The sequence below is a fragment of the Protopterus annectens genome, chromosome 1.part0 (genome assembly GCF_019279795.1).
Source record: "Protopterus annectens isolate FY-2018-M chromosome 1.part0, PAN1.0, whole genome shotgun sequence".
In the NCBI taxonomy this organism is placed as follows: Eukaryota; Metazoa; Chordata; order Ceratodontiformes; family Protopteridae; genus Protopterus; species Protopterus annectens.
Window position 1 is genome coordinate 1468853400 of NC_056725.1, and position 23135 is coordinate 1468876534.

Genomic DNA, 23135 nt, shown 5'->3' on the forward strand with positions numbered 1-23135 from the left:
CATCTACATAAAGTAGAATCTGACTACCTCCTGGTGGAGTAAACCCCACCAGGTTGCTTGCCATTTCTTGTGCAAATATCGTTGGACTTTCACAATATCCCTGTGGTAGCCGAGTATAGGTGTATCTTTTACCTTGAAATGTAAATGCAAACCAATACTGGCTATCAGGATGTATAGGTATTGAAAAGAAAGCATTGCTTATATCTACCACAGTAAAATATTTTTGTTGTGGCTTCAAATCGTTCAACAAAGTGCGTGAGTCTGGCACCATAGGTGCTCTGGGTATTATTGCATTGTTTACGGCTTGTAAATCCTGTACCATCCGCCATTCCCCGTTTGCTTTTTTAACAGGAAATAGAGGGGTATTACATGGTGAATCTAGAGATTCTACCAGTACTCCTTCCTTGAGTAATGCTGCTATTATAGGCTTGATTCCTTGCTCTGCGTCTTTCCTCAAGGGGTATTGTCTTTTTTGTGGTCTAAATGCTGATTTTGGTGTAATAGTTACTGGTCCTGCTGTTCGAATAAGTCCTACATCTGATTTACCTGTTGACCAAAGAATGTTTGGTATATCACACAGGGCTTTTTCTTCTTCTTCTAATAAGAATGCTAATCAGCTGTCTTCACTAGTTTGTAAGTGTACAGCTGGACGTGTCTGTGTTAGCCAATTCAATTTCTGTTTTTGTACTCCCTGTTCTGATAATTCTAAATCAGTTTGTTTTTCCCATTTTGTTACTTTTTCTCCTAAATCTACCCATCTCACATCTTTACTCTTTGTCAAGCTGACATGTGGCAGTCTATTAGATTTGTACAGTGTCATGAATTCCTGAGGTAGTGAACAGCTTACTACACTGTTTCCCTCAGTATCCCAATACAGGGTTCGTAATACTAATCTGTTAGCAGGATTTTTGAACAACTCTTGCTCATATTCTTTATCAGGTCCTGGCATGCTACAGTAGTATAGAGTACAATGTAACAAATGCTGTTGGTCAGTGTCAAGGGAGGGGACCTTACTGATGGCTACATTCATCAGTTCCTCGGTTACTGCCCCTGGACCAGTCGTAACTAGATCCTGGCTGTACCAGTAAAATGTTTCACCCTCCGGTCGCACCACAAAAGTATCTATTTGTCTTTGTGCTTCCATACCCTGCATAGTGGGAACTACCGCTATGCCAAATATCTGCATAAGATCTCTTCCCAGTAAATTTACTGGACATTTTGCAGAAACTACAATTTTACTTTTCTGGGTCATACCTGAAACAGGGTCAGTTATTGCTAAATCATGGGAGAGTGGCTCCCTATATAGCTGTCCATTTGCTGCTTTCACTAATATATAGTCAGGTGATTCAGAGTGTTCTGGTAACTTTGAAGGGTGTATCAAAGTTTGTGATGCTCCTGAGTCACACAAGAATTTCACTTCCCTTCCTTCCACCAGAAGTGTAACTTCCGGTTTTGTATCTGCCAAATAGAGCTCCAAGCTCAGTAATGCTAAATCTAAAATTTCACTTCCTTCATCCTCTACATCTGCTTGCACTTCCTCTGTTCCTTCCACTACATTTACGTTTGTCCTTTGTTTGTTAGTCTTTCCTGATGATTTTTGATTTTCATCACTATCATATAGTCAGTCCTCATCACCTTTATCTTCTGTAGTCACCTTTTTATTTAGCCTGCAATCCCTTGCTAAATGTCCTTTCTTACCGCACTTAAAGCACTCACCTTTCTTTTTTCTCTCTTCAAAATCCTCTGACCTTTTGTCAGATTGTTTATTACCCTGAGCGTTTTTCTTACCCTTTTTACTCGACTGTACTACAAAGACCTCTGCTCCGTCTTCAGCTGTGAAGACCTGTGTCTTCTTTTTCTTTTTACTATTAAAATGTCTTTCAGCATGCCTAGCATATTCAAGTAAGGCTTGTAGCCTGCTTGTTCGGTGATCTATCATATGCTTTGTAATAAAGCTACTGATAGGTGCAATGCAACCTTTCAAAAACGCATTTTTTAGTTGCTGTTTATATGAGCTATCATTTGTCTGACTTTCAGGAATAGTCATACCACTATGGTTATTGAAACATTCCAATAATCTACCATAGTACCCATCTACAGTTTCATTTTCTTGTTGTATGCATTGATTAATGCAAGTCCAATCTGCTCTAGGTTTCCATTTTTAAGTAATTCAGTCTGTAAGACCTTTCACTCTGTTGTCTAATTCTGCGTCACTACGTGGGAGTGGTTTAAGCTCTGCGTTACGAGAGTTCCAGGTGCCACAAACCATGTGCCAGTCTGGACCCACAATCTGTCTAACTACCCTTTCTACTTCTTCCCCATTCAAGTGGTAACTTAGTCTCATACCTTGTAAATCTTGTAAAAACTTTTTGTGATTAACTTTCAGATGAGGGATTCCCTCTGTAGCTTTCCAAATGTCTTCCGGTGTCCATGGTCTATATACTAGGAGAGTTGGGTCCTGCCCTTCCTGTCCTGCCTGAGGATTCAGTACCTCGATTAGTGGACAGATTTCTTCCTCACTCTCTTCTAGTGTGTCTCTCCCTATTTGATATAAGTCTGTGTCCCTAAGTGTCTTACGGGTCCAGGACCTAGTTTCAATAGGTTCTCTAACAAATGGTTTTAGTACTCCTGTAACTTCAGGATAACGTGGAGGTGGACTAGCCTGTCCTCCTGCTTCATATCCTGAAAAAGGCATTGGAGGGGGTGGAGGGGGAGGGGCCATTGCTATGACTGTATTATTATCCTCTTTGTCTAAAAATAATGTTTTTGCATTTTTAATTTTCTGTTCCCTTCGGTTTACTTCCTCAATCCACCTATGTGCCTGAGGAATGCCTAATCAACGTTGTTTTTTTGCCTGACCTTCTGCGTCAGATTTAAGCTGTTTTAAAAGTTTAACTAATGAAATCTTATTTAATTTACCGTCAAATCCGTATTTATTAACCCATTTCGTATAATACCTTACATTATCTGCTCGTTGTGATTGCATATATTTTGCGTCATCAGTTAGGGGCGGATCTCGCGATTTTTTAGTGCACTGATTTCCCATTTCAAAAGAAAAATGTTACATAACCTTTTTTTACCACGTGGTATTTCAGTTCCTTACACAGTTTATCTAGAATAACTGCCTACCTTATTCTGTTTCCCTGATCTCTGACAAAATATACAGTAATTACCTTTTGTCCCTGATCTGTATAACAAATCTATGACAATAACATTTACTGTAACCTAGTCCCTGATCTAAAACTGAAAAATGTCAAATATCTTCCTACCTGAGCCTCCTGGGTCAACCAGTTTGAGACCGCTCTTCGGCCGCAGATCAGAAAAGTGGCCAGCCTCTCAAAATGACAATTCAGTCGGAGGTCTTTGTGTTTCAAGAAGAACCATTTAGGTAGCTTCTCCTGCGCAGTATTCGACCACCGGTACACTCTGATCTGTAGCTGTCGAGGGCTTCCAGTCAAGGAGGACCAAACTGTTAAAAACAAAATGATAACAACACAGGAGGCTCAGATGCAAAAAGTTTACTAGTGTACACCAGAAGGCAAAATACCATACAATACAAGTATAGAGTTTTGTCTGACATGATATAGGAAATACACTATGTTATATAGTCATACATTCAAGCTGTGCCCACCTTACTGACGTGGTTAGTCACAGGGCACCTACATCACTATGGTCTACAATATTCTATTCATAAGAAAAAAGCTGATGTTATACATTTTAAAAGTTTTCCCATGAAAATAATACAGCCTTGCAGAGCACCTGGTTAGTTATAATGTCTTTCTGTAAATGTTATTCTTTCAAGGTTTCAGTCCTGCTCGAATACACTAGTCAGTTCAGTCTTGTAATACACTTCTTTGTTCTTCTTGCAACATTACTTTAGCAGCTGTGCTTTATCTCTGATAATATTCACAAGGCCAATTATCTCAGAGGAAGGAAAAAGGATTTTCAATGCTTCATACATTTAATTTTCCTGACCCAGCAGATAATCATTAGTGAAAAACATAAGCTTGCTGAGCTGGCTACTGCCAGGGTCAGAGTTCAAATACACTGCAGCTCCAAAGCTTCAAGCAATTACATGTAAAATCATTCTTACTGCCATATTGTAAATAGAATAAAATGCATTATATACTATTTGCTTTTAAACTAGCACTTTATATATGTTCAAATACATATTTTTCTAACAAATACATTCAAGCAAAACTAGTAGTGGATGTGTACATGCCCTCTTTTCCACTGTACAGCTGTACAGAGATACAGGAGTTGGTATATATACATGAGTGTGGTTGTTGTGGCCACAGCCACCCACATTGGGGTTATTGTTGTGGGTATCCCCCCACTTAGTGTGCTGTTATACTGTACAGTTTATGTTAACAGGTTAAGTAGTTGTTAATCACACTATGTGTGGTTCTACGCCACCCCACACTCTCCAAAGTGGGGGGCTGTGTAACCCATACCAGCACACCTATGATTACCAACTCTAGAATTGCACTACATTGGGGAAGAGGACATATACCTTCCCAGTACCATAATCAATTACATTAAACTGATTACCAACTCTAGAATTGCACTACATTGGGGAAGAGGACATATACCTTCCCAGTACCATAATCAATTACATTAAACTGGCAAACTGATTATTTCCTGATGTGATGTTTTAGCAATTTGGTATAGGTGGAATTACATAGGCCAAAATGAGTTCACTGAAAAATGACGTACATCCATGTGAACATTATTCTCTGTATATTGCATCAATAGCAAAGCTTGTGTGTGTGTTATTCATGGTCATTTGATGCGTGCCACCCACTACACTAACAATTGTCCACTGTAGAGGAGCTGCTGTCATCGGCCACCATGCACTCACCTGTATACACCCCTCAGACCTATCAGCCATGTGGCACATGCAGTAACTGTTATACAGACCTGTTACCTGTGTTCAGCTGTACCCAGGATATGTCACCACAGTGCTACACCCCTTGTAGGACATGATAGCAGACTAACATCCTGCTGACACATAGACACTTAGAACACAAAGAATACATTATGGAGACCACAATCAGTCAGTGTTAATAACACCTACGGTGCATCATGGCTGGACAGCTACACGCCCTGTCATGTAAGCATTAATCATTCCAGCTGAAAACATGTTAAACAGCATTACATTGTTAAACTTTATGACATTCACCCTGTGCGTCAGAACCATATCAGTATGTCCCTGCATTGATGGTATGGATGACAGGGATGTGGCACAGGTATCATCATATGCACAGGGTGTGTTGCGGGTTTGCCAGAGGCCTAGGCTGAGCCATTTGGTTGATATAATGTATGTGGGTTAAGGGGCTCTTTATTAAATAGGCTGCGGAGATGTAGTGTGTATAGGTAGAGAGGTGCCCTAGCTGATTTGGTGAAGTTTGTGTGTATGTATGCACATGTCTGCCATGTGGCTGCCCTATACAGGGGTTTGTTGGGCAGCTACAGACCATACATGGCAGGGTGTACAATTCACTGTCTCTGGCCATGGACATGGGAACTGTGCCTACCAGGGGTTTCACGGGCACTACCAGGCAGAAGCCCAGATATGTTACTCTCCCCTGATGATGATGACAGTTGTCCACTGGATCTGCGTCCCTGTTGGGACCAGCCAGGACCACATGCACATGGCCTGCTGAATTGTGGTGTGGACAGCTGTTGCTGGTACTGCTACTACAGGAGCGGCAGTAAGTTGTTACATGTCCACATAGACTTCCACCTGTTGGTGTTGCTGACCTACATCCACATGGCTGCCACCCTACTCCCACCACATGCTCTACCACAGGCATAACACAGTTGAGCATTCCCACCATCTCACCCAATCATCTATCCAGGACCTCTGCAAAATAATGGTGGGCACCTGCAAGTACAGCAGAGTGAGTAGCCCTCTGGACCCTCAGACTCTGTCTGGTATAATAGTCCATACATGCCTGTGCCTCCATGACACCCCAAAACATGCGTCTGGTGTCACCTGCTGTGGCACTTCTGCCAAGGGCATGATGGCCAGCAGCACTCCAATGAGCATCCCTGTACATCTGCCTGTGTGGTACCTCACCGGTCATCCAGCTATGGCTGCTGTGTAAAGACACACTTGCCATAGTTTCCACACTGTCCTGTCCCATGCTACCACCTGCCAACTGTCCATCATCTATGGCCACTGGTGATGGGGTATATATGGGTATTGAGACTGTGTACGGGGATGGGATGGATAAAAGTGGGATGCCAACCGATGGCACAGCTTCAGCCCCTGACAACACTGCCTGTGCCTTACCATGTCTATCATCATTGTCAGAGTCTGTATGGACACTAACATCAGTTTGCATGCAGGAGGGCCCCTGACCCACCTCGCAACCTGTGAGGGGCAAAAAAAAATGTAATTTAAGACCTGTACATTATGGTTTACCTCTACACACACACACACACACACACACACACACACACACACACACACACACACACACACACACACACACACACACACACACACACACACACACACACACCCACCCACACTTGCAGGTGAGGTGGCACAAAGATATTACGCAGACCACTCATTACCCAACAGTCAACATGCATGACATATGGCACTCAACAGCATGCGCTGAACCATACTCAATCCTTGTTACCAACATTATACATCTCTGTGATGCATGAGTTGTTTTAGTAGATGGTGCCACTTCCCCTGGAACACACACTGCACCCATGTACACAGTATTGCTGTTCACCTGTACATCACACTGGCCTGTACTGTGCACCATATCTCATGAGTGTACACACCATTGTTGAATGTCTATATGTGTGGCAGTTATGTTTGCTCTGTTGCTCACAGCCCCTATGTGTTTGTCTGAGACATACCTGGGATGATATGAGGACTGATGTCAATAGTTAATGCCTGACCTCTGATTTCCAGATCTCATCATCAGCAGTGCATGTATGAGCAATAAAATCTAATTACACTGACAACCTTCAAAGCTTAATGTGGCTATAAGGAGTGTGCACAGCCTTGTTGACATGCCAGCCTCTTCCATTGTATGCAATGGGGCCACAATACCACATATGTTAACATTACACACACCTGAATGTGACATATAACCGGTGCAATCCAATGCAATATCAAGCAAATGAGTTAGTCATGCAGATGCTGAATGAGATGCATACAATATGTAGGGTGCATAAGTGTGCAAACCCTGAATGAGATACATACAATATGTAGGGTGCATAAGTGTGCAAACCCTTAACACAAAGATGGCTGTGCTGGGGGCTGAGCAGGATGGGCAGGCTGACCCTCTAAATGCGGCACGAGGCCCTCAATCTGGCATAGCAGATCTCCAAACTTCCTTCAGAGCTCACTACGCACCTATCCCAAGACCTGACTTCAGGTGACAGGATCCTGTCCGCGCCCACTCCCGGGGGGGATGAGTCCCCTCCCCTGAGGCAGTTCCACCCAAAGGTGGTGCAGGACCAGCAGATGAGGAGGTCCCAGGGTGGGTCCTAGACATGCTGGTGCCTGGTGCCATGGCCAGATGAGGTAGGAGATGTGGGTCTCTGGGACCAGCCTTCCCAAACGTGCTATGGTGCTGCAGTTTTAGAACATATGTGGGTTAGTAATAGTTAACACAATCCAGGATTAGTTATAACAGCATACATAGATATTCCCATTAACCCAAAAACACCAGATTTGGAACAGTTGCATAGCAAACAGAACACATGCATATATGGAACCACACTGGCCATTACAACAGCATGCAGGTTACATTGATAGCAACAGGACACCACTGATAACATTTCAGCATAGAACATTAACAGAAACACATTTCAATATTTGTTGAACAATAGGACATATGTCCCAACAGTAGGTTTGGTGTAAACATACCCATTGATTTTTGTGTTTAGATTATTGCTGCAGATATGGTGGTGGGGGGGATATCAATTAACAACTTCTATATCCTTGCAGTACTCACAACTTTAATGATCATTGCTCTAATCATTACTGTACAGGTTTTATTACAATACCCTATGGTTCATAGTTCATAGGTTCATAGTTTTAATACTAAGCTAACTGCCCTTGCAAGCCATTTTAAATTTAGCCAATTACCCCTTGTGAGACTCAAACCCTGCACCTTGTGTTTGTAAGGCAAACACCTTAGCCATTAAGCTATCCTCCCAATCCTATGGCCTTGGTTTGGGCAGTGGTATGTTTGTACACAGTGTTACTTCAACTGTGTTATAACTAAATTCTTCTTCTCTTACCTGGTAGACCTGTGGAGGGAATGTTTGTTAACACTACCTGATTGTTTCTACACAAATTCCTATATTCCTAGTTGTAATTATGCAGATACCTCTCAGTCTCTTAATGCACAACATCTGGACAACGCTTGACAACATGCGGGTACAAATAGGGACATATTTTGAATATTGCTCTTATAAACTTTTAGACAGTTGCTAGAGTAACAGGATTTATTTTAATATACATTTTCTGAAGGATTTAAAGTCTGACAATCAAATGCATGTCATTATTTGGTGACTACAATCCTGGGATCATCCCACTGATTTGCCAGAAAAAAAGAGGAACAGGCCAAAAATATGAGCCAAATATCTGGACATTCTGGGAAAATCTGTACAGTTGAGAGGTATGATTATGCATACAGCTTACTACCACCCCCAGGATTCAAACCATGGCTGTGTCTGCTAAAAATACAACAATTTCTGTTTCATCAGAGTGAGCTATTTAGACACCAGTGTCTGTTCCTTCAGTGTTTTCTAAGTCTCTCTTGGTTGCACAGTCTGACCTTGTAATTACAACAGTCTTATACAGACATTCCTAGACATATTTTTGTGTAGCACAGTATGAGAAACAGTGGTTGACACAACAGTAGTATTCTGATATCAGATGTTGGTGAATGCTACATGTCAGGCCATACAATACCAGAGTAAACACTAGCAGTCCAGGATTTAAATCTTTATTGCCAGGCAGTTACAGTTTTCTTATCTGAAAGATCTGTGGGGGGAATGTTTGTTAACACTACCTGACTGTTTCTACACATATTCCCAGAGTCCTAGTTAATATTATGCACATACCGCTCCATTTCTTAATGCACAAAGCTTGACAACATGGGGCTACAAATAGGAACATATTTTGAATATTGCTCATAAACTTGAGAGTTGCTAGAGTAACATGATTTGTTTTAATATACATTTTCTGAAGGATATGAGGTCTGAAAAACAAATGTATGTCCTTATTTAGTGACTACAATTCTGAGATCATCCCAGTGATTTGCCAGGGAGACAGAGGCACAGGCCAAAAAAATGAGCCAATTATCTGGACATTCTGCAAAATCTGTATAGCTGAAAGGTATGATTATGCATACAGCTTACTACCACTCATAGGATTTGAATCATGGCTATGTGTGCTAAAAATACAAAAATTTTTGTTTTATCAGAGTGAGCTATTTAGCATCAGCTATGTGCTTCTTCAGTGTTTTCTAAGTCTCTCTTGGTTGTACAATCAGACCTTGTACTTACAACAGTTTTATACAGACATCCCTAGATATATTTTTTTATGTAGCACAGTGTGGGTATCAGTGGTTAACCCAACATTACTATTCAGAGACTGCAACACTAAATGCCATACAATACCAGTCCATGATTTAGAACATTATTGCCAGGCAGTTACAGTTTTATTGAAACATCTCCTACATGGGACTATTACTGTCATATTGTCTTGTTTATTCTGTACAACCCATACACAGTTTTTATACTGCCAAGTGACTTTCTACTACTTTATATTTATTTGGTATGACAACTACAAGCAGGATTGTTACTCACCAACCTCACGACGCAGCCTTTGCAACCTACTGGCATGGGCATCCTGATTCACAGCCTGCTCAGCTGCAAAGGGAATAGAGAAATATTTAGCCACACCTATCCATCACATACACAGGCTGGACTTAGGTAAACAGTTATTGATATGAATACTTACACACTGCTGGGACATCACCCCTCAGCCTTGCTTCTTGGACCCACTCAGCTTTAAGTCTGCATAGTGGTGCCGGATCTGATAACCAGTCCAAGGGATACCAGTGGCACTGGAGAGATCACAGCCAAGATGGTCCCAGGCTTAAACTTTATATTGGGAGCTCTGGTACTGATCCTGCAGCAGTCTCTCATCATGGTTATTTACCAGGAGTCCTACCATGACCTTGGACTCCTGTATGCCCCAGCGCTGTGCCCGGAAGCGGATGCCCTCACCAACACCTCCCATTCTGCTTACAGTGGGAAGCTGCAACCAGTTATGAGCTGTATTCCTGCCTGCAGAGTTTAAATACAGCCAATTTCCTACCCTTTGCCGTGATTGGACGGTTTTGAATATGTTGAGCTAAGCTAAGCTATGAGCAAACCTGCTTAGCTAAGGTTGGCAGTGCTTAATGGAACAGGTTTAGCACTGCTTACCAATGGGCAAATCCACTTAGCTGCTTAGCATTGCTTATTTTATAGACTGCTGTATGGGATTGATTCATCATTCATTACATATTATAAATTTGTTTACTGTCCCTGACATCTCCCAATGTGCTTTCATTACATTTATTCATGTGTAACTATACTGTATGGGGTACTTGTGTTTATATGGGGGTTTCACAACTTTATTAAGCTGACACCTCACATCTGGACCTACTACAGTACTCTGGTTAACAAATATATGTTATTTAGTAGCTAATTATAAAAAAATGTTTATGTACTGCTTTCACATGTAAAATGCAAATTGGTAACAGTGGGGATTGAAGCAGGAATGACTGCTTACAAAGCATACGCTCTAACTACTACACTACTGCTTAAGTTGGATGTCTCTAGCTATTTAACTTCTTGTGCTGTTTAAGCTGGACTAAGCATAGCTAAGCAAAGGATGCACCCATGCAGCTACACTTAAGCTTTATCACATTTATAAAAAAAAATTGTTTGTTGTGTTTTTTATTTGTACCCTTCAGAATATCCCTGCTAATGCTGAACCTGTTATTCTATCAACTTTCTGCTTTGTGGGACGATTGTCCCTTTTGGCTTTGTCCACATTCCTTACTCTGATGGGTTGGGAGGTGTGTGTTATGTGCTTATGATAATTGTTATTCTATCAACATTTGCTTTGTTGGGGGTGTTACAAGTGTTCTCGCTCATTTTAAATTGCTGAAAGGCAATTCTGGAGTGCAGGGGGCATATATATTGTGAGAGCTCTGCTCTCAGACATGCCGTCTGCACTCATATACAGAACCATGTCTGTTTTAGAGCACAGTAGCGTGCATTCATACATATGCATGGTGCACTACTGTGCTGAACAGGAATGGTCCATGCCATGCAGGAATAATTTATTCCTGCACAGCTGTTTGCTGAATCTGGGGCATATCTTTTTGGGGTTTTGTTCAATTAGAAAGCTTTAATAGAGACAAGGAGCAAAGGCTGTGTGACAGGGGTGCTGAGGTCAAGAAAGCCCTCTCTGGGAATAGTGAGAGGTTCACCTGGTGTGGTTCTAGTTGCTTACAGTATATTGCACTTTCTACATATTGGCATAATAATTACAGACTTCTGCTGGATGACAGTAGGCTCACTGTAATGAATGCCATTGGTTAACTTTCTGGATGGAATTAATGTATCTCTATTTATTGCCTTTTTATCTCATCTCTAACCCACATCCCATGTGCTGCTGGTATGAATTAAGATTTTTCTGTCATTGTGGCTCATTTATATTGGTTATCAATGTATCCCTGTCATGGGTTCATGCTATAAATGTCTGAGATTGGTTCCAAAATGTTCATGGGGTTACTTATTGTTTTCCTACAGTAAAATAACAGCCCAATAATCCCTCCCTAAACATGACACCTGAGACTATCCTAGAGAATGCCTCTGTAGTACTGCCCTATCCTACCCTATTTATATCTCCATACTCAATTACCTATTTATGTACTTTGCCCTATCATGAATCTCTTAATAGCACAGTGTGCATTCTTCAAAGAGAATGACTAACCTATGATGGTGACTTTCACACAAGTGTGACATGACCTGAAATCAAATGTTTTCCAATTAAGCATTCAGCTCTAATAGATACAAGACTGTTTGATGTAACTATAATTTCAAGTTCATTGCCTATTCTACATCACAGGATAAAAAATGTGAAAACTATTTTGCCCTGTCTTGATGGTTCTTCAGACATCTGCTAAGCTGATAGTGGCCATCTACTGGTCTTTTGCCACCATCTTGTTGAACTCCCTAAAGTTACAGATCTACATAATTACTGTCTAATGTGGAGTTAAAGTCACTTTCTATAATATACTTCTTTCCTGTAACATTGATGACAGGGTTAAGTCAACAATTAAAAAAATAGATTGACAGAGTCAGATTTGTAATATGTACTCAGAACAGATAGTTCATTTTGATGTTTGCACTTCTGACAAAGCGTGCCTGTCTTAGAAATCTAAGCAGCTGGTAACTCTGTCTCCACTTATTTACAATTGCCATGACATGGCATTTCTTTGTGTGTGGACTACTGTAGATTAAAATAATGCCATAATCTTTAATTCTTACTGAAGAAGTACCAATGATTTTAAGTCTGATTTCTTGCAAAAAGGTGACAATGGCTTTGTTTTGTCTTAAGTTTTTATATTCTTTCTGCTTCTTGACTGATGACACACGTATTGCAAGAAACCGAATTTTAGGATACAGAATGTTCTATACCAGAATTCTGCAACCATCTGCATAGATGTGATGCCGTACATCACCTTGGAGGACAACATTTTAATGACCTTTGGTTTTACCTGAAAAACTGACAATAAGTATAACTGAATAAGCCGAGCCTTTATACAGTTAGTATCCAGGTATAAATAATTGCGACAAATTTGAAAAATGGTACATTAGAAGCATGATAAGGAAGATCACAGAAAAGGAAAACAACACTTCACAACAAAGTAAGAAGAAATGAAATAGCCAATACGCAAATGGATGGATTACATAAAGAAAAGATGTATAGCAAATTTTACACAATGAAAGAGGCACTGCTGTCTTGTGGTGTGAGATAGCCACACATGTAAATGAAGAAAACAGCTTATACATAACAGTCTGGCCAGTGCTTCTCCACTATCCTAAGGGGATGAAATTCTTTACATAGATAGACATCAATGCTACTCCGCAAAATACAAGACTAAAGAGACACCATACATGTATTCATATAAATCTATCTGTGTATATATGTGTCATATATATATATATATATATATATATATATATATATATATATATATATCTGAGTTTATGTCAGAAGATTGAAAATTCAAAAGACTGAAAATCAAAATATCTAAAACTCAAAATATCGAAAACATTTTTAATGCAGGGGACAAGCCCCCCACCCCCACTAATTATATAGACCAACTCAGAGATCGCACAACACTGGGGAAGGGAAAATTCCATTTTCAATGCTTTGAGTTTTGGATATTTTGATTTTGTAGTGGGGAACTATCGCCCCATTAGCCTGACAAGTCTGGTATGCAAAGCTATGCAGTGCATCATCATGGACCTGCTTAACAATGATATAGGCAACCTCCAAACTCTTGACCCTAACAGTTTGGCTTTGTCAAGGGGAGATCCTGCCTGCTGAATCTAGTTGACTTCTTTGAGGCAGTCACCAAGGCTGTAGATGAGGGTAAGCAGTGCATACAGCCTACCTCGACCTGGCCAAGGCCTTTGATACCATTCCCCACTCAGGTATCATTGATAAACTCACCAGACTATCCTTACATCACTAGGCAGGTTGCAACTTAGCTCACAGACAGGACCCACAGAGAGAAAGTTGCGGACTCCAAGTCAGACTGTCGATCAGTCATGAGTAGAGTCCCACAGGGCTCAGTCCTGAGCCCTCTCCTGTTTTGCATCTACTTCTCAAAAGTCCAGGCCAACATAGAAGGACACTGGCTGACCAAGTTCACTGATGACTGCAAGCTAGGAGTCATTATCAACTCCCCAAGTGATGCAGACATCCAGCAAAAGGGCCTTTCTGAGACTATGACTGGTGTCGGAACCATGGCTTGAAGCTTAACGCCAAAAAATGCATTGTCATACCCTTTTGTAAAAACTCAGTTCAAATGAATTACCACATTGATGGGAGCCCACTGAATACTGAAGGGGCCATAAGAGATCTGGGTACCCAGGTTGACAGCCACCTCACCTTTGACCACCACACTGACACTGTGGTCAGAAAGTCCTTCTGCGTGGCACATCTTATAATCAAAGGTTTCACATCCAGGAAGAAAGAGGTAATCATCCCTTTCTACTCATCCCTCATTAGACCAATCATTGAATATAATGCCCTATTTGGCATGTACCTGACCAGACACCTACAACAGCTGGAGATGCCACAAAAGTACCTTACAAAAATGATCCTAGGCCTTAAACACATGTCCTATATGGACAGACTCAAGAAACTTCAGCTGCTGTCAGTCTCTTATCATCTGCTTTGAGGTGATCTCTACTTGACTTACAAAGCCATGTCTGTCCCAGCCTTACTAGAAATGCTACACCTAAAGAAATCCCAATCCCCCACGCCACATGCTCTAGAGATCACAACCTCATTACCACAATTAACAGAACATGCTGGAGGGACAGGTTCATCTCCCAAAGACTGCCCATACTTTGGAATAAGCTTCCCATTCGTGTCAAGCAGAGCACCTCACTGACCCTCCTCAAGAGAAATCTTGACGAGTGGATGTGTAGCAGAAAGTTTGTTCCAGCGATCATTCCAGTTGCACTACTTGATATGGGCACTGTGAACTAACATCAAGTGGCACAGTGCTTGGGCAATTTGTTTTGGGCTAGGCTTGTAAAGGCTCCAGGGCCATCAACCTAGTACACACCTATGAAACTATGAACCTACTGCACAGGGTAAAGACCTTACACATAAAACTACTTATGCTGAGGCACTTACAGGTAACCTTCCTAAAATACTAAGACCTACTGCACAGTACAATCAAAGAAAGGGTCCTCAGCCATCATATAAGCAATCCATTAAAACACCATCCACAGCTACACATAGTAATGCTGTATCCACTGCTATGCCATTAAGGGAAACCAGCACACAGCCAAATTTCCTAGTCATTGGTGATTCTAAAGGGAGGCACTCCAATGTCCCCTCACCAGACTGAGTGAGGAGAGAGTCAAGGTTAGCTGCCTTTCAGGGGCTAGGATCCATCAAGTCACACAGGCAATCAGCTTATTGATTCACAGGTACCAGTATGACTCTGTCATTGTCAATGTGGGTGTTAATAACCTGAGACATACCTCCCATGACTATAGGACGAGAGAGTGGGTGTTAATAACCTGAGATGTACTTCCCATGACTATATGAAGAGAGACATGATTATGTGCCTCAGGCAGGTATGAGCCTAGCACTAAGCAGCATTTTACCTTCTCCAAGTGTTACCAATAGAAAATGACTGATTTTAACAATTGGCTTAGCTTCTGGTGTCAATCCAGAGGGGTACAATATCTGACTGCCTGGGAGGACATGGCTGACAGACCACGCTGCTTTGCCAAGAATGGCCTGCACTTATCCCCTTTAGGCTTTTGGATATTGGCAAAGACCTTTTCCACACCCCCCCCCCCATTGTGCCTTTTTAGACAATGCCTAACTGATCAACCTACTGACTTAACTGACTCTATGAAGGAATATCTGAAGGTGGTACTGCTCAATGCTAGACGTCTTAACAAGAATTCATTTCCTGCAAGCCTTCCTCTCCTCGGAGTGTGTAAACATCTCTGTAATAATGGAGACATAGTTTAAAGTCACTGAGAATAGCCCAGCAATGCAGGGTTATAATGCCTTTTCACATCTTTAGACCAGCTACTGCACAGCAGGGAACAAAAGTTGGAGGAGTATCAGTATATATTAAGACCAATCTGTCATCTAGACTAGTTAAAGTATACGACTCACTGGAACTCAGATGTGTACAACTCACCATAAACAGGATGTTGTACCTTATCCTTGCAATGTATAAGTCCCCCTCCAAGTCCCAAAAAACCCATACTACCTATCTCAATGTACTAGAGTCCCTCATTGTTCAACCCAATACGATTCCAAAATTTTGTTAATACCAACATCCTGGAATAGTTGGTCCATTCTCCTACCAGAGGTACAAACATCCTTGACTTTGTACTCATGAGCATGGGGAGACCAGTGTTCCTCACTTAATGTAATATCTTCACTAGTCAGTTCTGACCATAAGGCATTATTACTTGAAATAAAAATTAAATCTGGAGATTCAAAGAAAAAAAAACTTTAGTAACTATTCCAAAGATAACCTGTCTCTCTCTCTCTCTCTCTACTAAGCAACACCTTGGCTAAATTCCAAGCACCTTGAAGCCCAGTAAACACCATAGAATACACTGAGCTGTTTACAAAATCTCTGTACAGCCATATTGATAGAGTGAGCTTTGCCCACTCATATTAAGAATAAGACAAACTCAAAAGACAAGCCACCCTGGTGGAGTCACAATATCAATTGGTTATACAACAAAAGAAAAAAAATCTTGGCCAAGCATAGGAGGAACAAAGCCATGCATCCTAAAGGCCACCAGACCAATCTAAACAGGCAGCTAAGAGGGTTAGCTTATACTTCAAAGGCTACATTTGAAGAAAAAATAGTTTATCAGGCAAAGGACAACCACGAGGCTTTCTACAGCTATGTCCATAACCTCAGAGGAAACACACAATGCACTGAACTTATTCTAAATGGCATACCCAACAACTAGGTTTAGCTCAAATTCTTCCCCCCACTCTCCCACAAAGGAAATAACACATAACACAATCCCCCCAACCATTACTAGGGAACAACTCATTAATGCACTTTCCAAGTCCAAAAACACTGCATCAATAGGCCCTGATAACATCCCAGGATGTTTAATAAATAGCATGAAACATGACTTCTCTTGCGCACTTGAATCACTTTTTCAACTGGAGCCTTCAGCTTCGTTTTGTGCCCAAGAAATGGAGGATAGCTACAGTCATTCCCCTGCACAAAGGAGGTCCAACCACTGATCTGGGTAACTACAGGCCCATAAGTCTTACCAGCCTAATATGTAAGGCCATGAAAAGAATCATCATAGACATGTTAAATGAGGGCACAGACAACCTGAAAATGTTAGATCCATCACAGTTTGGCTTTGTTAAAGGAAGGTCCTGCCTATTAAATCTGGTGGACTTTTTCCAAAGGGTCACCAAAGCATTGGATGAAGGTAACACTGTGCACACAGCTTACCTTGACAATATCTCAATCAAGGATTATAGACAAGCTCACTAATTTAGGTATAAATGCTTTTATTACCCACTGGATAGCCAAATCACACACTGACAAAACCCAGGATGTCAAAATAGGTGAGGCCACCTCCACCAAGAAGCCAGTCACTAACAGAGTCCCCTAGGGCTCAGTACTGAGTCCTGCTTCTTTTTGACATCTATTTATCTGAAATGGAAGCAAATGCTGAAGGTTTATGGCTGACTAAGTTTGCAGATGACTGTAAACTGGGATTATCATCCACTACCCAGCAGACACTAGCATTCTTCAAGAAGGTCTGTCTCTGACTCACAAATGGTGCCAAAACCATGGTCTTAAACTCAATACTAACAAATACATAATTATACCCACTGAGAAATCAACCATCCCAGATAATTACCATGTTGATAATGCAGCCCTAAGAGTCAAACCAGTTATCAGAGATTTGGGTCCACATGTAGACAGTAACCTTACTTTTGACAATCAAGTAGCCAGAGTGGTGAGGAAATCCTTTCATGTGTAACAACTTATAAGTAAGGGCATGGTATCTAGGTCCAAAGATGTCATTATCCCACTGTAGTCCTCCCTTATCAGACCAATCATAGAGTACAGTGCTCCCTTTGGTAAGTATCTGAACAGACAAACGCAGCAACTAGACCAACCTCAAAGTTTCCTTACAAAACAATACGAGGCATAACAAACCTGCCTTATTTAAAGCACCTTAAAGCTCTTTCCCTCTATTCAGTCTCCTATATATTGCTAAGGGGTGATCTATGCCTGGCTTATAAGGCATCCACAAACCCCACACTTATGAATCTTCTACATATTCATAAGTCAAAGAGTACCAGAAATAGAAGGTCTAGGGATCTGAATTTTGTCTGTGACTTAAACAAAACATGCTGTAGAGACAGATATTTGTCTCAGAGACTGCCCCTCCTAAGGTAAAGGCTTCCCATCCATGTGAAGCTGAGTTCATCTATTACCCAGTTTAAGCACAACACAGATAAGTAGACGGGGAAATAGTAAACTTACACCAGGCCTGTCACCCATGTCCCTTATGGACAGATGTAGCTTGTAAATGGCTGACCCTCAAAGTCCTATTTGGATACAAGACATCATTAATATTTTAGGAAAACATGGCTAGGCATAGAAAGCCCCCCCCCAAAGGTCATTATATTCATAACTGTCTACAAATCTATGAATCTATCTATCTACTCACTGGAGAGTTATGCAAATTGAAACTGATCTTCAGTAATAGTATGGCTTTCATGGCTTTCTGTAAATTCCTGTTCTCCTGTATCCATGGTCTTAATCCTGGGAACCTATTTTGTCACCAAAGATGGGTAAGCAACTTCCAGTGAAACTGATAAGTGCATCTACTGGAGGAGAGTAGAGCCAGAGAGCAACAGCTCTGGCTCAAATATGTCACTTTATGTGTGGTGTATGCCCTAACCCCTAATGTGCCAGTAGTCCATTCAAAAGGCCTCGGGAAACAATGAGTAGTGTCCTAGGAGTATTTCTGTCATTTCCGTAACTGGTAACACTACCCAAACCTTCAAACATACCTACTTCATCTGCTGTTTAGAGCTCTGGTCACTTTGAACCATTCCACACCCTTCAGAAGAGAAGAAAGCTTCGCATCTTGCATTTTAGTGAAACACAATCATGTTAAGGCTGTTTTTATACTATATATATATATATATATATATATATATATATATATATATATATATGGGTCCTCTTCAAATTACCGAAACATCAGTTCGCCGACACGCGGAAGAAGAGGAACGCGAAAGGACCGACAACGCAGTTGACCGACATGCTGAAATCCCGACAGCTGGAAGACTGACAAGGGGAACGTGTAAGCGCGACTTGGTAAGTATGCGATAGTGAGGGATTTTGGATTAGGGAGCGGACAGGTAAGTGTGCAATAGTGAGGGATTTAGGGTTAGGGTGCAGGTAGGGTAAGTGTGCGGTAGTGTCGGACCTTAGGGTTAGGGGTGGGTTAAGTGAGTTAGGGTTAGGGTGCAGGTAGGGTAAGTGTGCGGTAGTGTCGGACCTTAGGGTTAGGGGTGGGTTAAGTGAGTTAGGGTTAGGGTGCAGGTAGGGTAAGTGTGCGGTAGTGTCAGACCTTAGGGTTAGGGGTGGGTTAAGTGAGTTAGGGTTACGGTGCAGGTAGGGTAAGTGTGCGGTAGTGTCGGACCTTAGGGTTAGGGTTTGGGTTAGGGCTAGTGGATATGTAATGTAGTGTAATGTGTTGTTTACGTTTAGTGTGTCGGTGTAATGGTGTTCGGTGTTTTGCGTTGTCGGTATTGTGTGTTGTCGGTTATTTGGTGTCGGTGGTTTGTGTGTCGGCGAACTGGCGTGTCGGTGTTCTAAAGTAGACCCATATATATATATATATATATATATATATATATATATTTTTTTTTTTTTCAGAAATAAATATTGTTTTTGAAATGCAATCGCAACCGTACTATACATTTATATTTGTAGAGTTTTCATATTTCATTCTCTGAAGACAAAAAATACCTACACATTTATTTTATACAAAGGTCTAGGCTGTTGAGGCAATATCTATGACTGGCATACAAAGCATTGCCAAACCCCAGCACGATGCCCCGCTGCATATCCACAAAACAAAATGGACCCAAAGTTACACATATTAAAGACTTAAACCTTGCCTGTGATATAAATAGGACCTGCTGGAGAGACAGGTATGTATCCCAGAGACTACCTTTTCTCTGGAACAGAGTTCCTCCCTAACCTAATTTAAGTTTTACTTACACAATTGGATAGGGAGTAGAACTTCATCCTGTTTGACACTTATGTCTGTCATAGACACAGGCAGCCTGTAAATGGTTCTTCTCCCAGTCCTCTGCTTGTAAGTGTTCCATCTTCCAAGCCCCTGCTTATGCTTATCAAGGGTATTGGAACTTGACAGAGATTTGGGATGCATGGCTAACCTTAAAAAGGCCCTTGTGTTCATTAGTCTAGTACACACCTATGAACCTATGAATCTAGATTCCAAATGAATCCAAGCATATTCTCATAGTCCACCTCTCAAGATATTACACTGCCATGAGGTTCAAAGAAGGCACCCCCAAATATGCATAAACCAGAGGGTGACTAAATGAAAGCTTGCGTAGCAAAAGCCTCTGCATCTCTGTGTTAATGCGTTACACTATGGGGCATAGCTCACAGTGTCAGCACCATAACATTCAGGGCAAGATTTAAAAAGTGTTTGGGTAGTACAGCAGTGAGCCTCTTCCATAATACAATAATGCCCGTGCCTCCTATTCTGCTGTGCTAAAATGAATCATGCCAGTCTGATGAGTATGATATGCTAAAGAAATTATATGAAATATGCAGGGAATGCCACTCATAATATGGTACATTATGCAATGATGGCTCATTTATATTAAAAAATGAGCATGATGCTGATTGGACAGATCATCATGCAGATAGCAATAGAATAAAATCCGGCCACTGAGGTATCATTGAGCAGTTGGACTTTCTGTTGGAATATGTTGAGGGACAGAGCAAAAAAGAAGAAAAATCAGGTATGTTCTCAAACATAAAGAAACAGAAACATACCTGCTTTCTGCACTGTTCTTCATAAAATCTTGACAGAAAAAAAAAACAACAGAGATTCTGTAGGTACATCAGGAAAGAAGGAAAAGAGATGAGGATCACTTCAGTGCCCTTATACAAAAAGCAATTTCTTTGTTAAATAATGTTAGTGTATAACAGTAATAATCTACTTGTGGGTGTGGGTATATCAGTATTTCCCCACAGTTGGCTTTTTCATCATCTATCCATAACAGCCATGGATAAATCCTGATGATGCCCACACCCAGTCATGGATTATTGCTTAACTATGCCATGTGTAGGTAATATGCTTCAGAAATGCTCTATGTTCATGAGTCATATTACATAGCCATGGCATTCTCCAAAACTTGCCAAACCTAATGTGTAGCCTCAGGTATAGTCCAATATCAGCCAATATCACATCATCACTTGTAGGTCATCATTAATACTGCAGATATTACCAGTGAAAACCTGTCATACCTGGGAATCAAGTAGTGGCATGATGCCATTTTATTTATATATTTGTTTATGATTTTTGTGTGTGTGTATGTAAATATGTGCTTATTTGTTGTTGTTGAATAGATTAGTCCTGCTAGGCTTATAGCTTATTTTAGGATAGTCCCTAGATGGCATCCGTACTAACTAGAGAACATGTGACAGTGGCACCTGGGCAATTCTACTGCTCTGTAGTTAGTACTGCTGAGGTGTTTCTGGTGCAGTTATGACAAATTCCAAGAAGCAGGGTCTGGCAGGAACCAGCTCCATCTTACAAGAGGAAAGTGAAAATCTTGTTGATGGTATTAACACTAAATTTGTGGGATGAGGATTATTCTTGATATTGGAGGGCTTGCAAAAAAAGACTGTCAGATTCAATGTGGGCAGAAATTGCTGAGGGAATTGAGAAAGAGAAATAGATGGCAACTAAGGGGTTAGAAACTGCAGAAAACAGACTGCAAAAATGCAGAACAGGGACAAAAGCAAAGACGGCATGGGGTGACAGATTTTCTTTACAGCAAACAGCAAATGCATAAATTGAAGACAAGCTGGTAATGTGACCTTTTTCTGATGGAATGGAATTGAAACATTTGCTGCAAGAAAGGAAAAACCTGATTAAATTTTAATCCACTGGTCCACGGGATTGTCCAACAGACAAATACTATTACTAGGAAAAATTAATTGTGCCTTTGAGTTGCTGTGCTTAGTAAACCAGTACATTGATTAATGTTTCAAAGGAACTATTACATGACACTTAAGTTCAGTGTCTTTTCCATCGGGTTGATGAATGATATGAAGTACTAATTTGGCTGCAGAATGAAAGTACAAAAATAAAAATTAGTAGAAAATACAGTTTAACAGATATTTGAAGTTTTAAAAATAATTAAATTAAGCATGGAACACATAACTTACATGGGAAACTACTTTTTTCTCTAATGAAGGCTATATATGAAAGAAAAGGGTAAAAGAATGTACAATTAATTTTGGATTTAAAGGCCACTAAGACTTAAGATTAGTGTACAATTGTGGAAAATGTATAACAGAGGGAAACTAGCTACAGAAATAGATTATTGGATTACATCTGTTGGGATATGTGTTGAGGTATTTGACATGTTGAATCCATTTTTTTTCAGATCATAGATTTTGCTGCATAGTATAAGCCAAAGAACAAACCGGATAAGAATGTGTGAGGTGTTCATAAGGTTGTTTCTGAGGTGTTGTTTGAAGACAAATATAGATTTGTTTTTTATTTTTTGGCAGAGTGTGGAAAGACCCCATAGGAATGAGAGAGGTTTATGGACATGAGATTTTTTTACAGGACACAATTTAAAGATAAGGAGGAAGTTTAAATATTTTGTGTCTTTAGTGAAAAAAAAGCAGGTTGGAAAATTGCATGAGAACTTGGAAATGGTGGAATTGGAGAGGTGATTAGATGCAAAGAAGTTGTATGAGTTTAGGGAAAAAGTTGAAGATGGAATTTAGGTAATTTGGGAACAATTGTATAGGGAAAAAATAGGGTCTACTATTGAAAGTGAAAAAATGGTGAGCAGCAATACTGGAAGTCTTGATTAATAAGAAGGGGAAACAGGTGGAAGGTGGGGAACTGAAGTTAAAATTAGTAGAAGGGTATTTAAGGATGAAATTTGAAAGGGAAAGAGTAGTGAAGCTATTATGGTGAAAAAAATAGTAACTGTTCTAGAAATGTAAATCATAGTGGTTGGT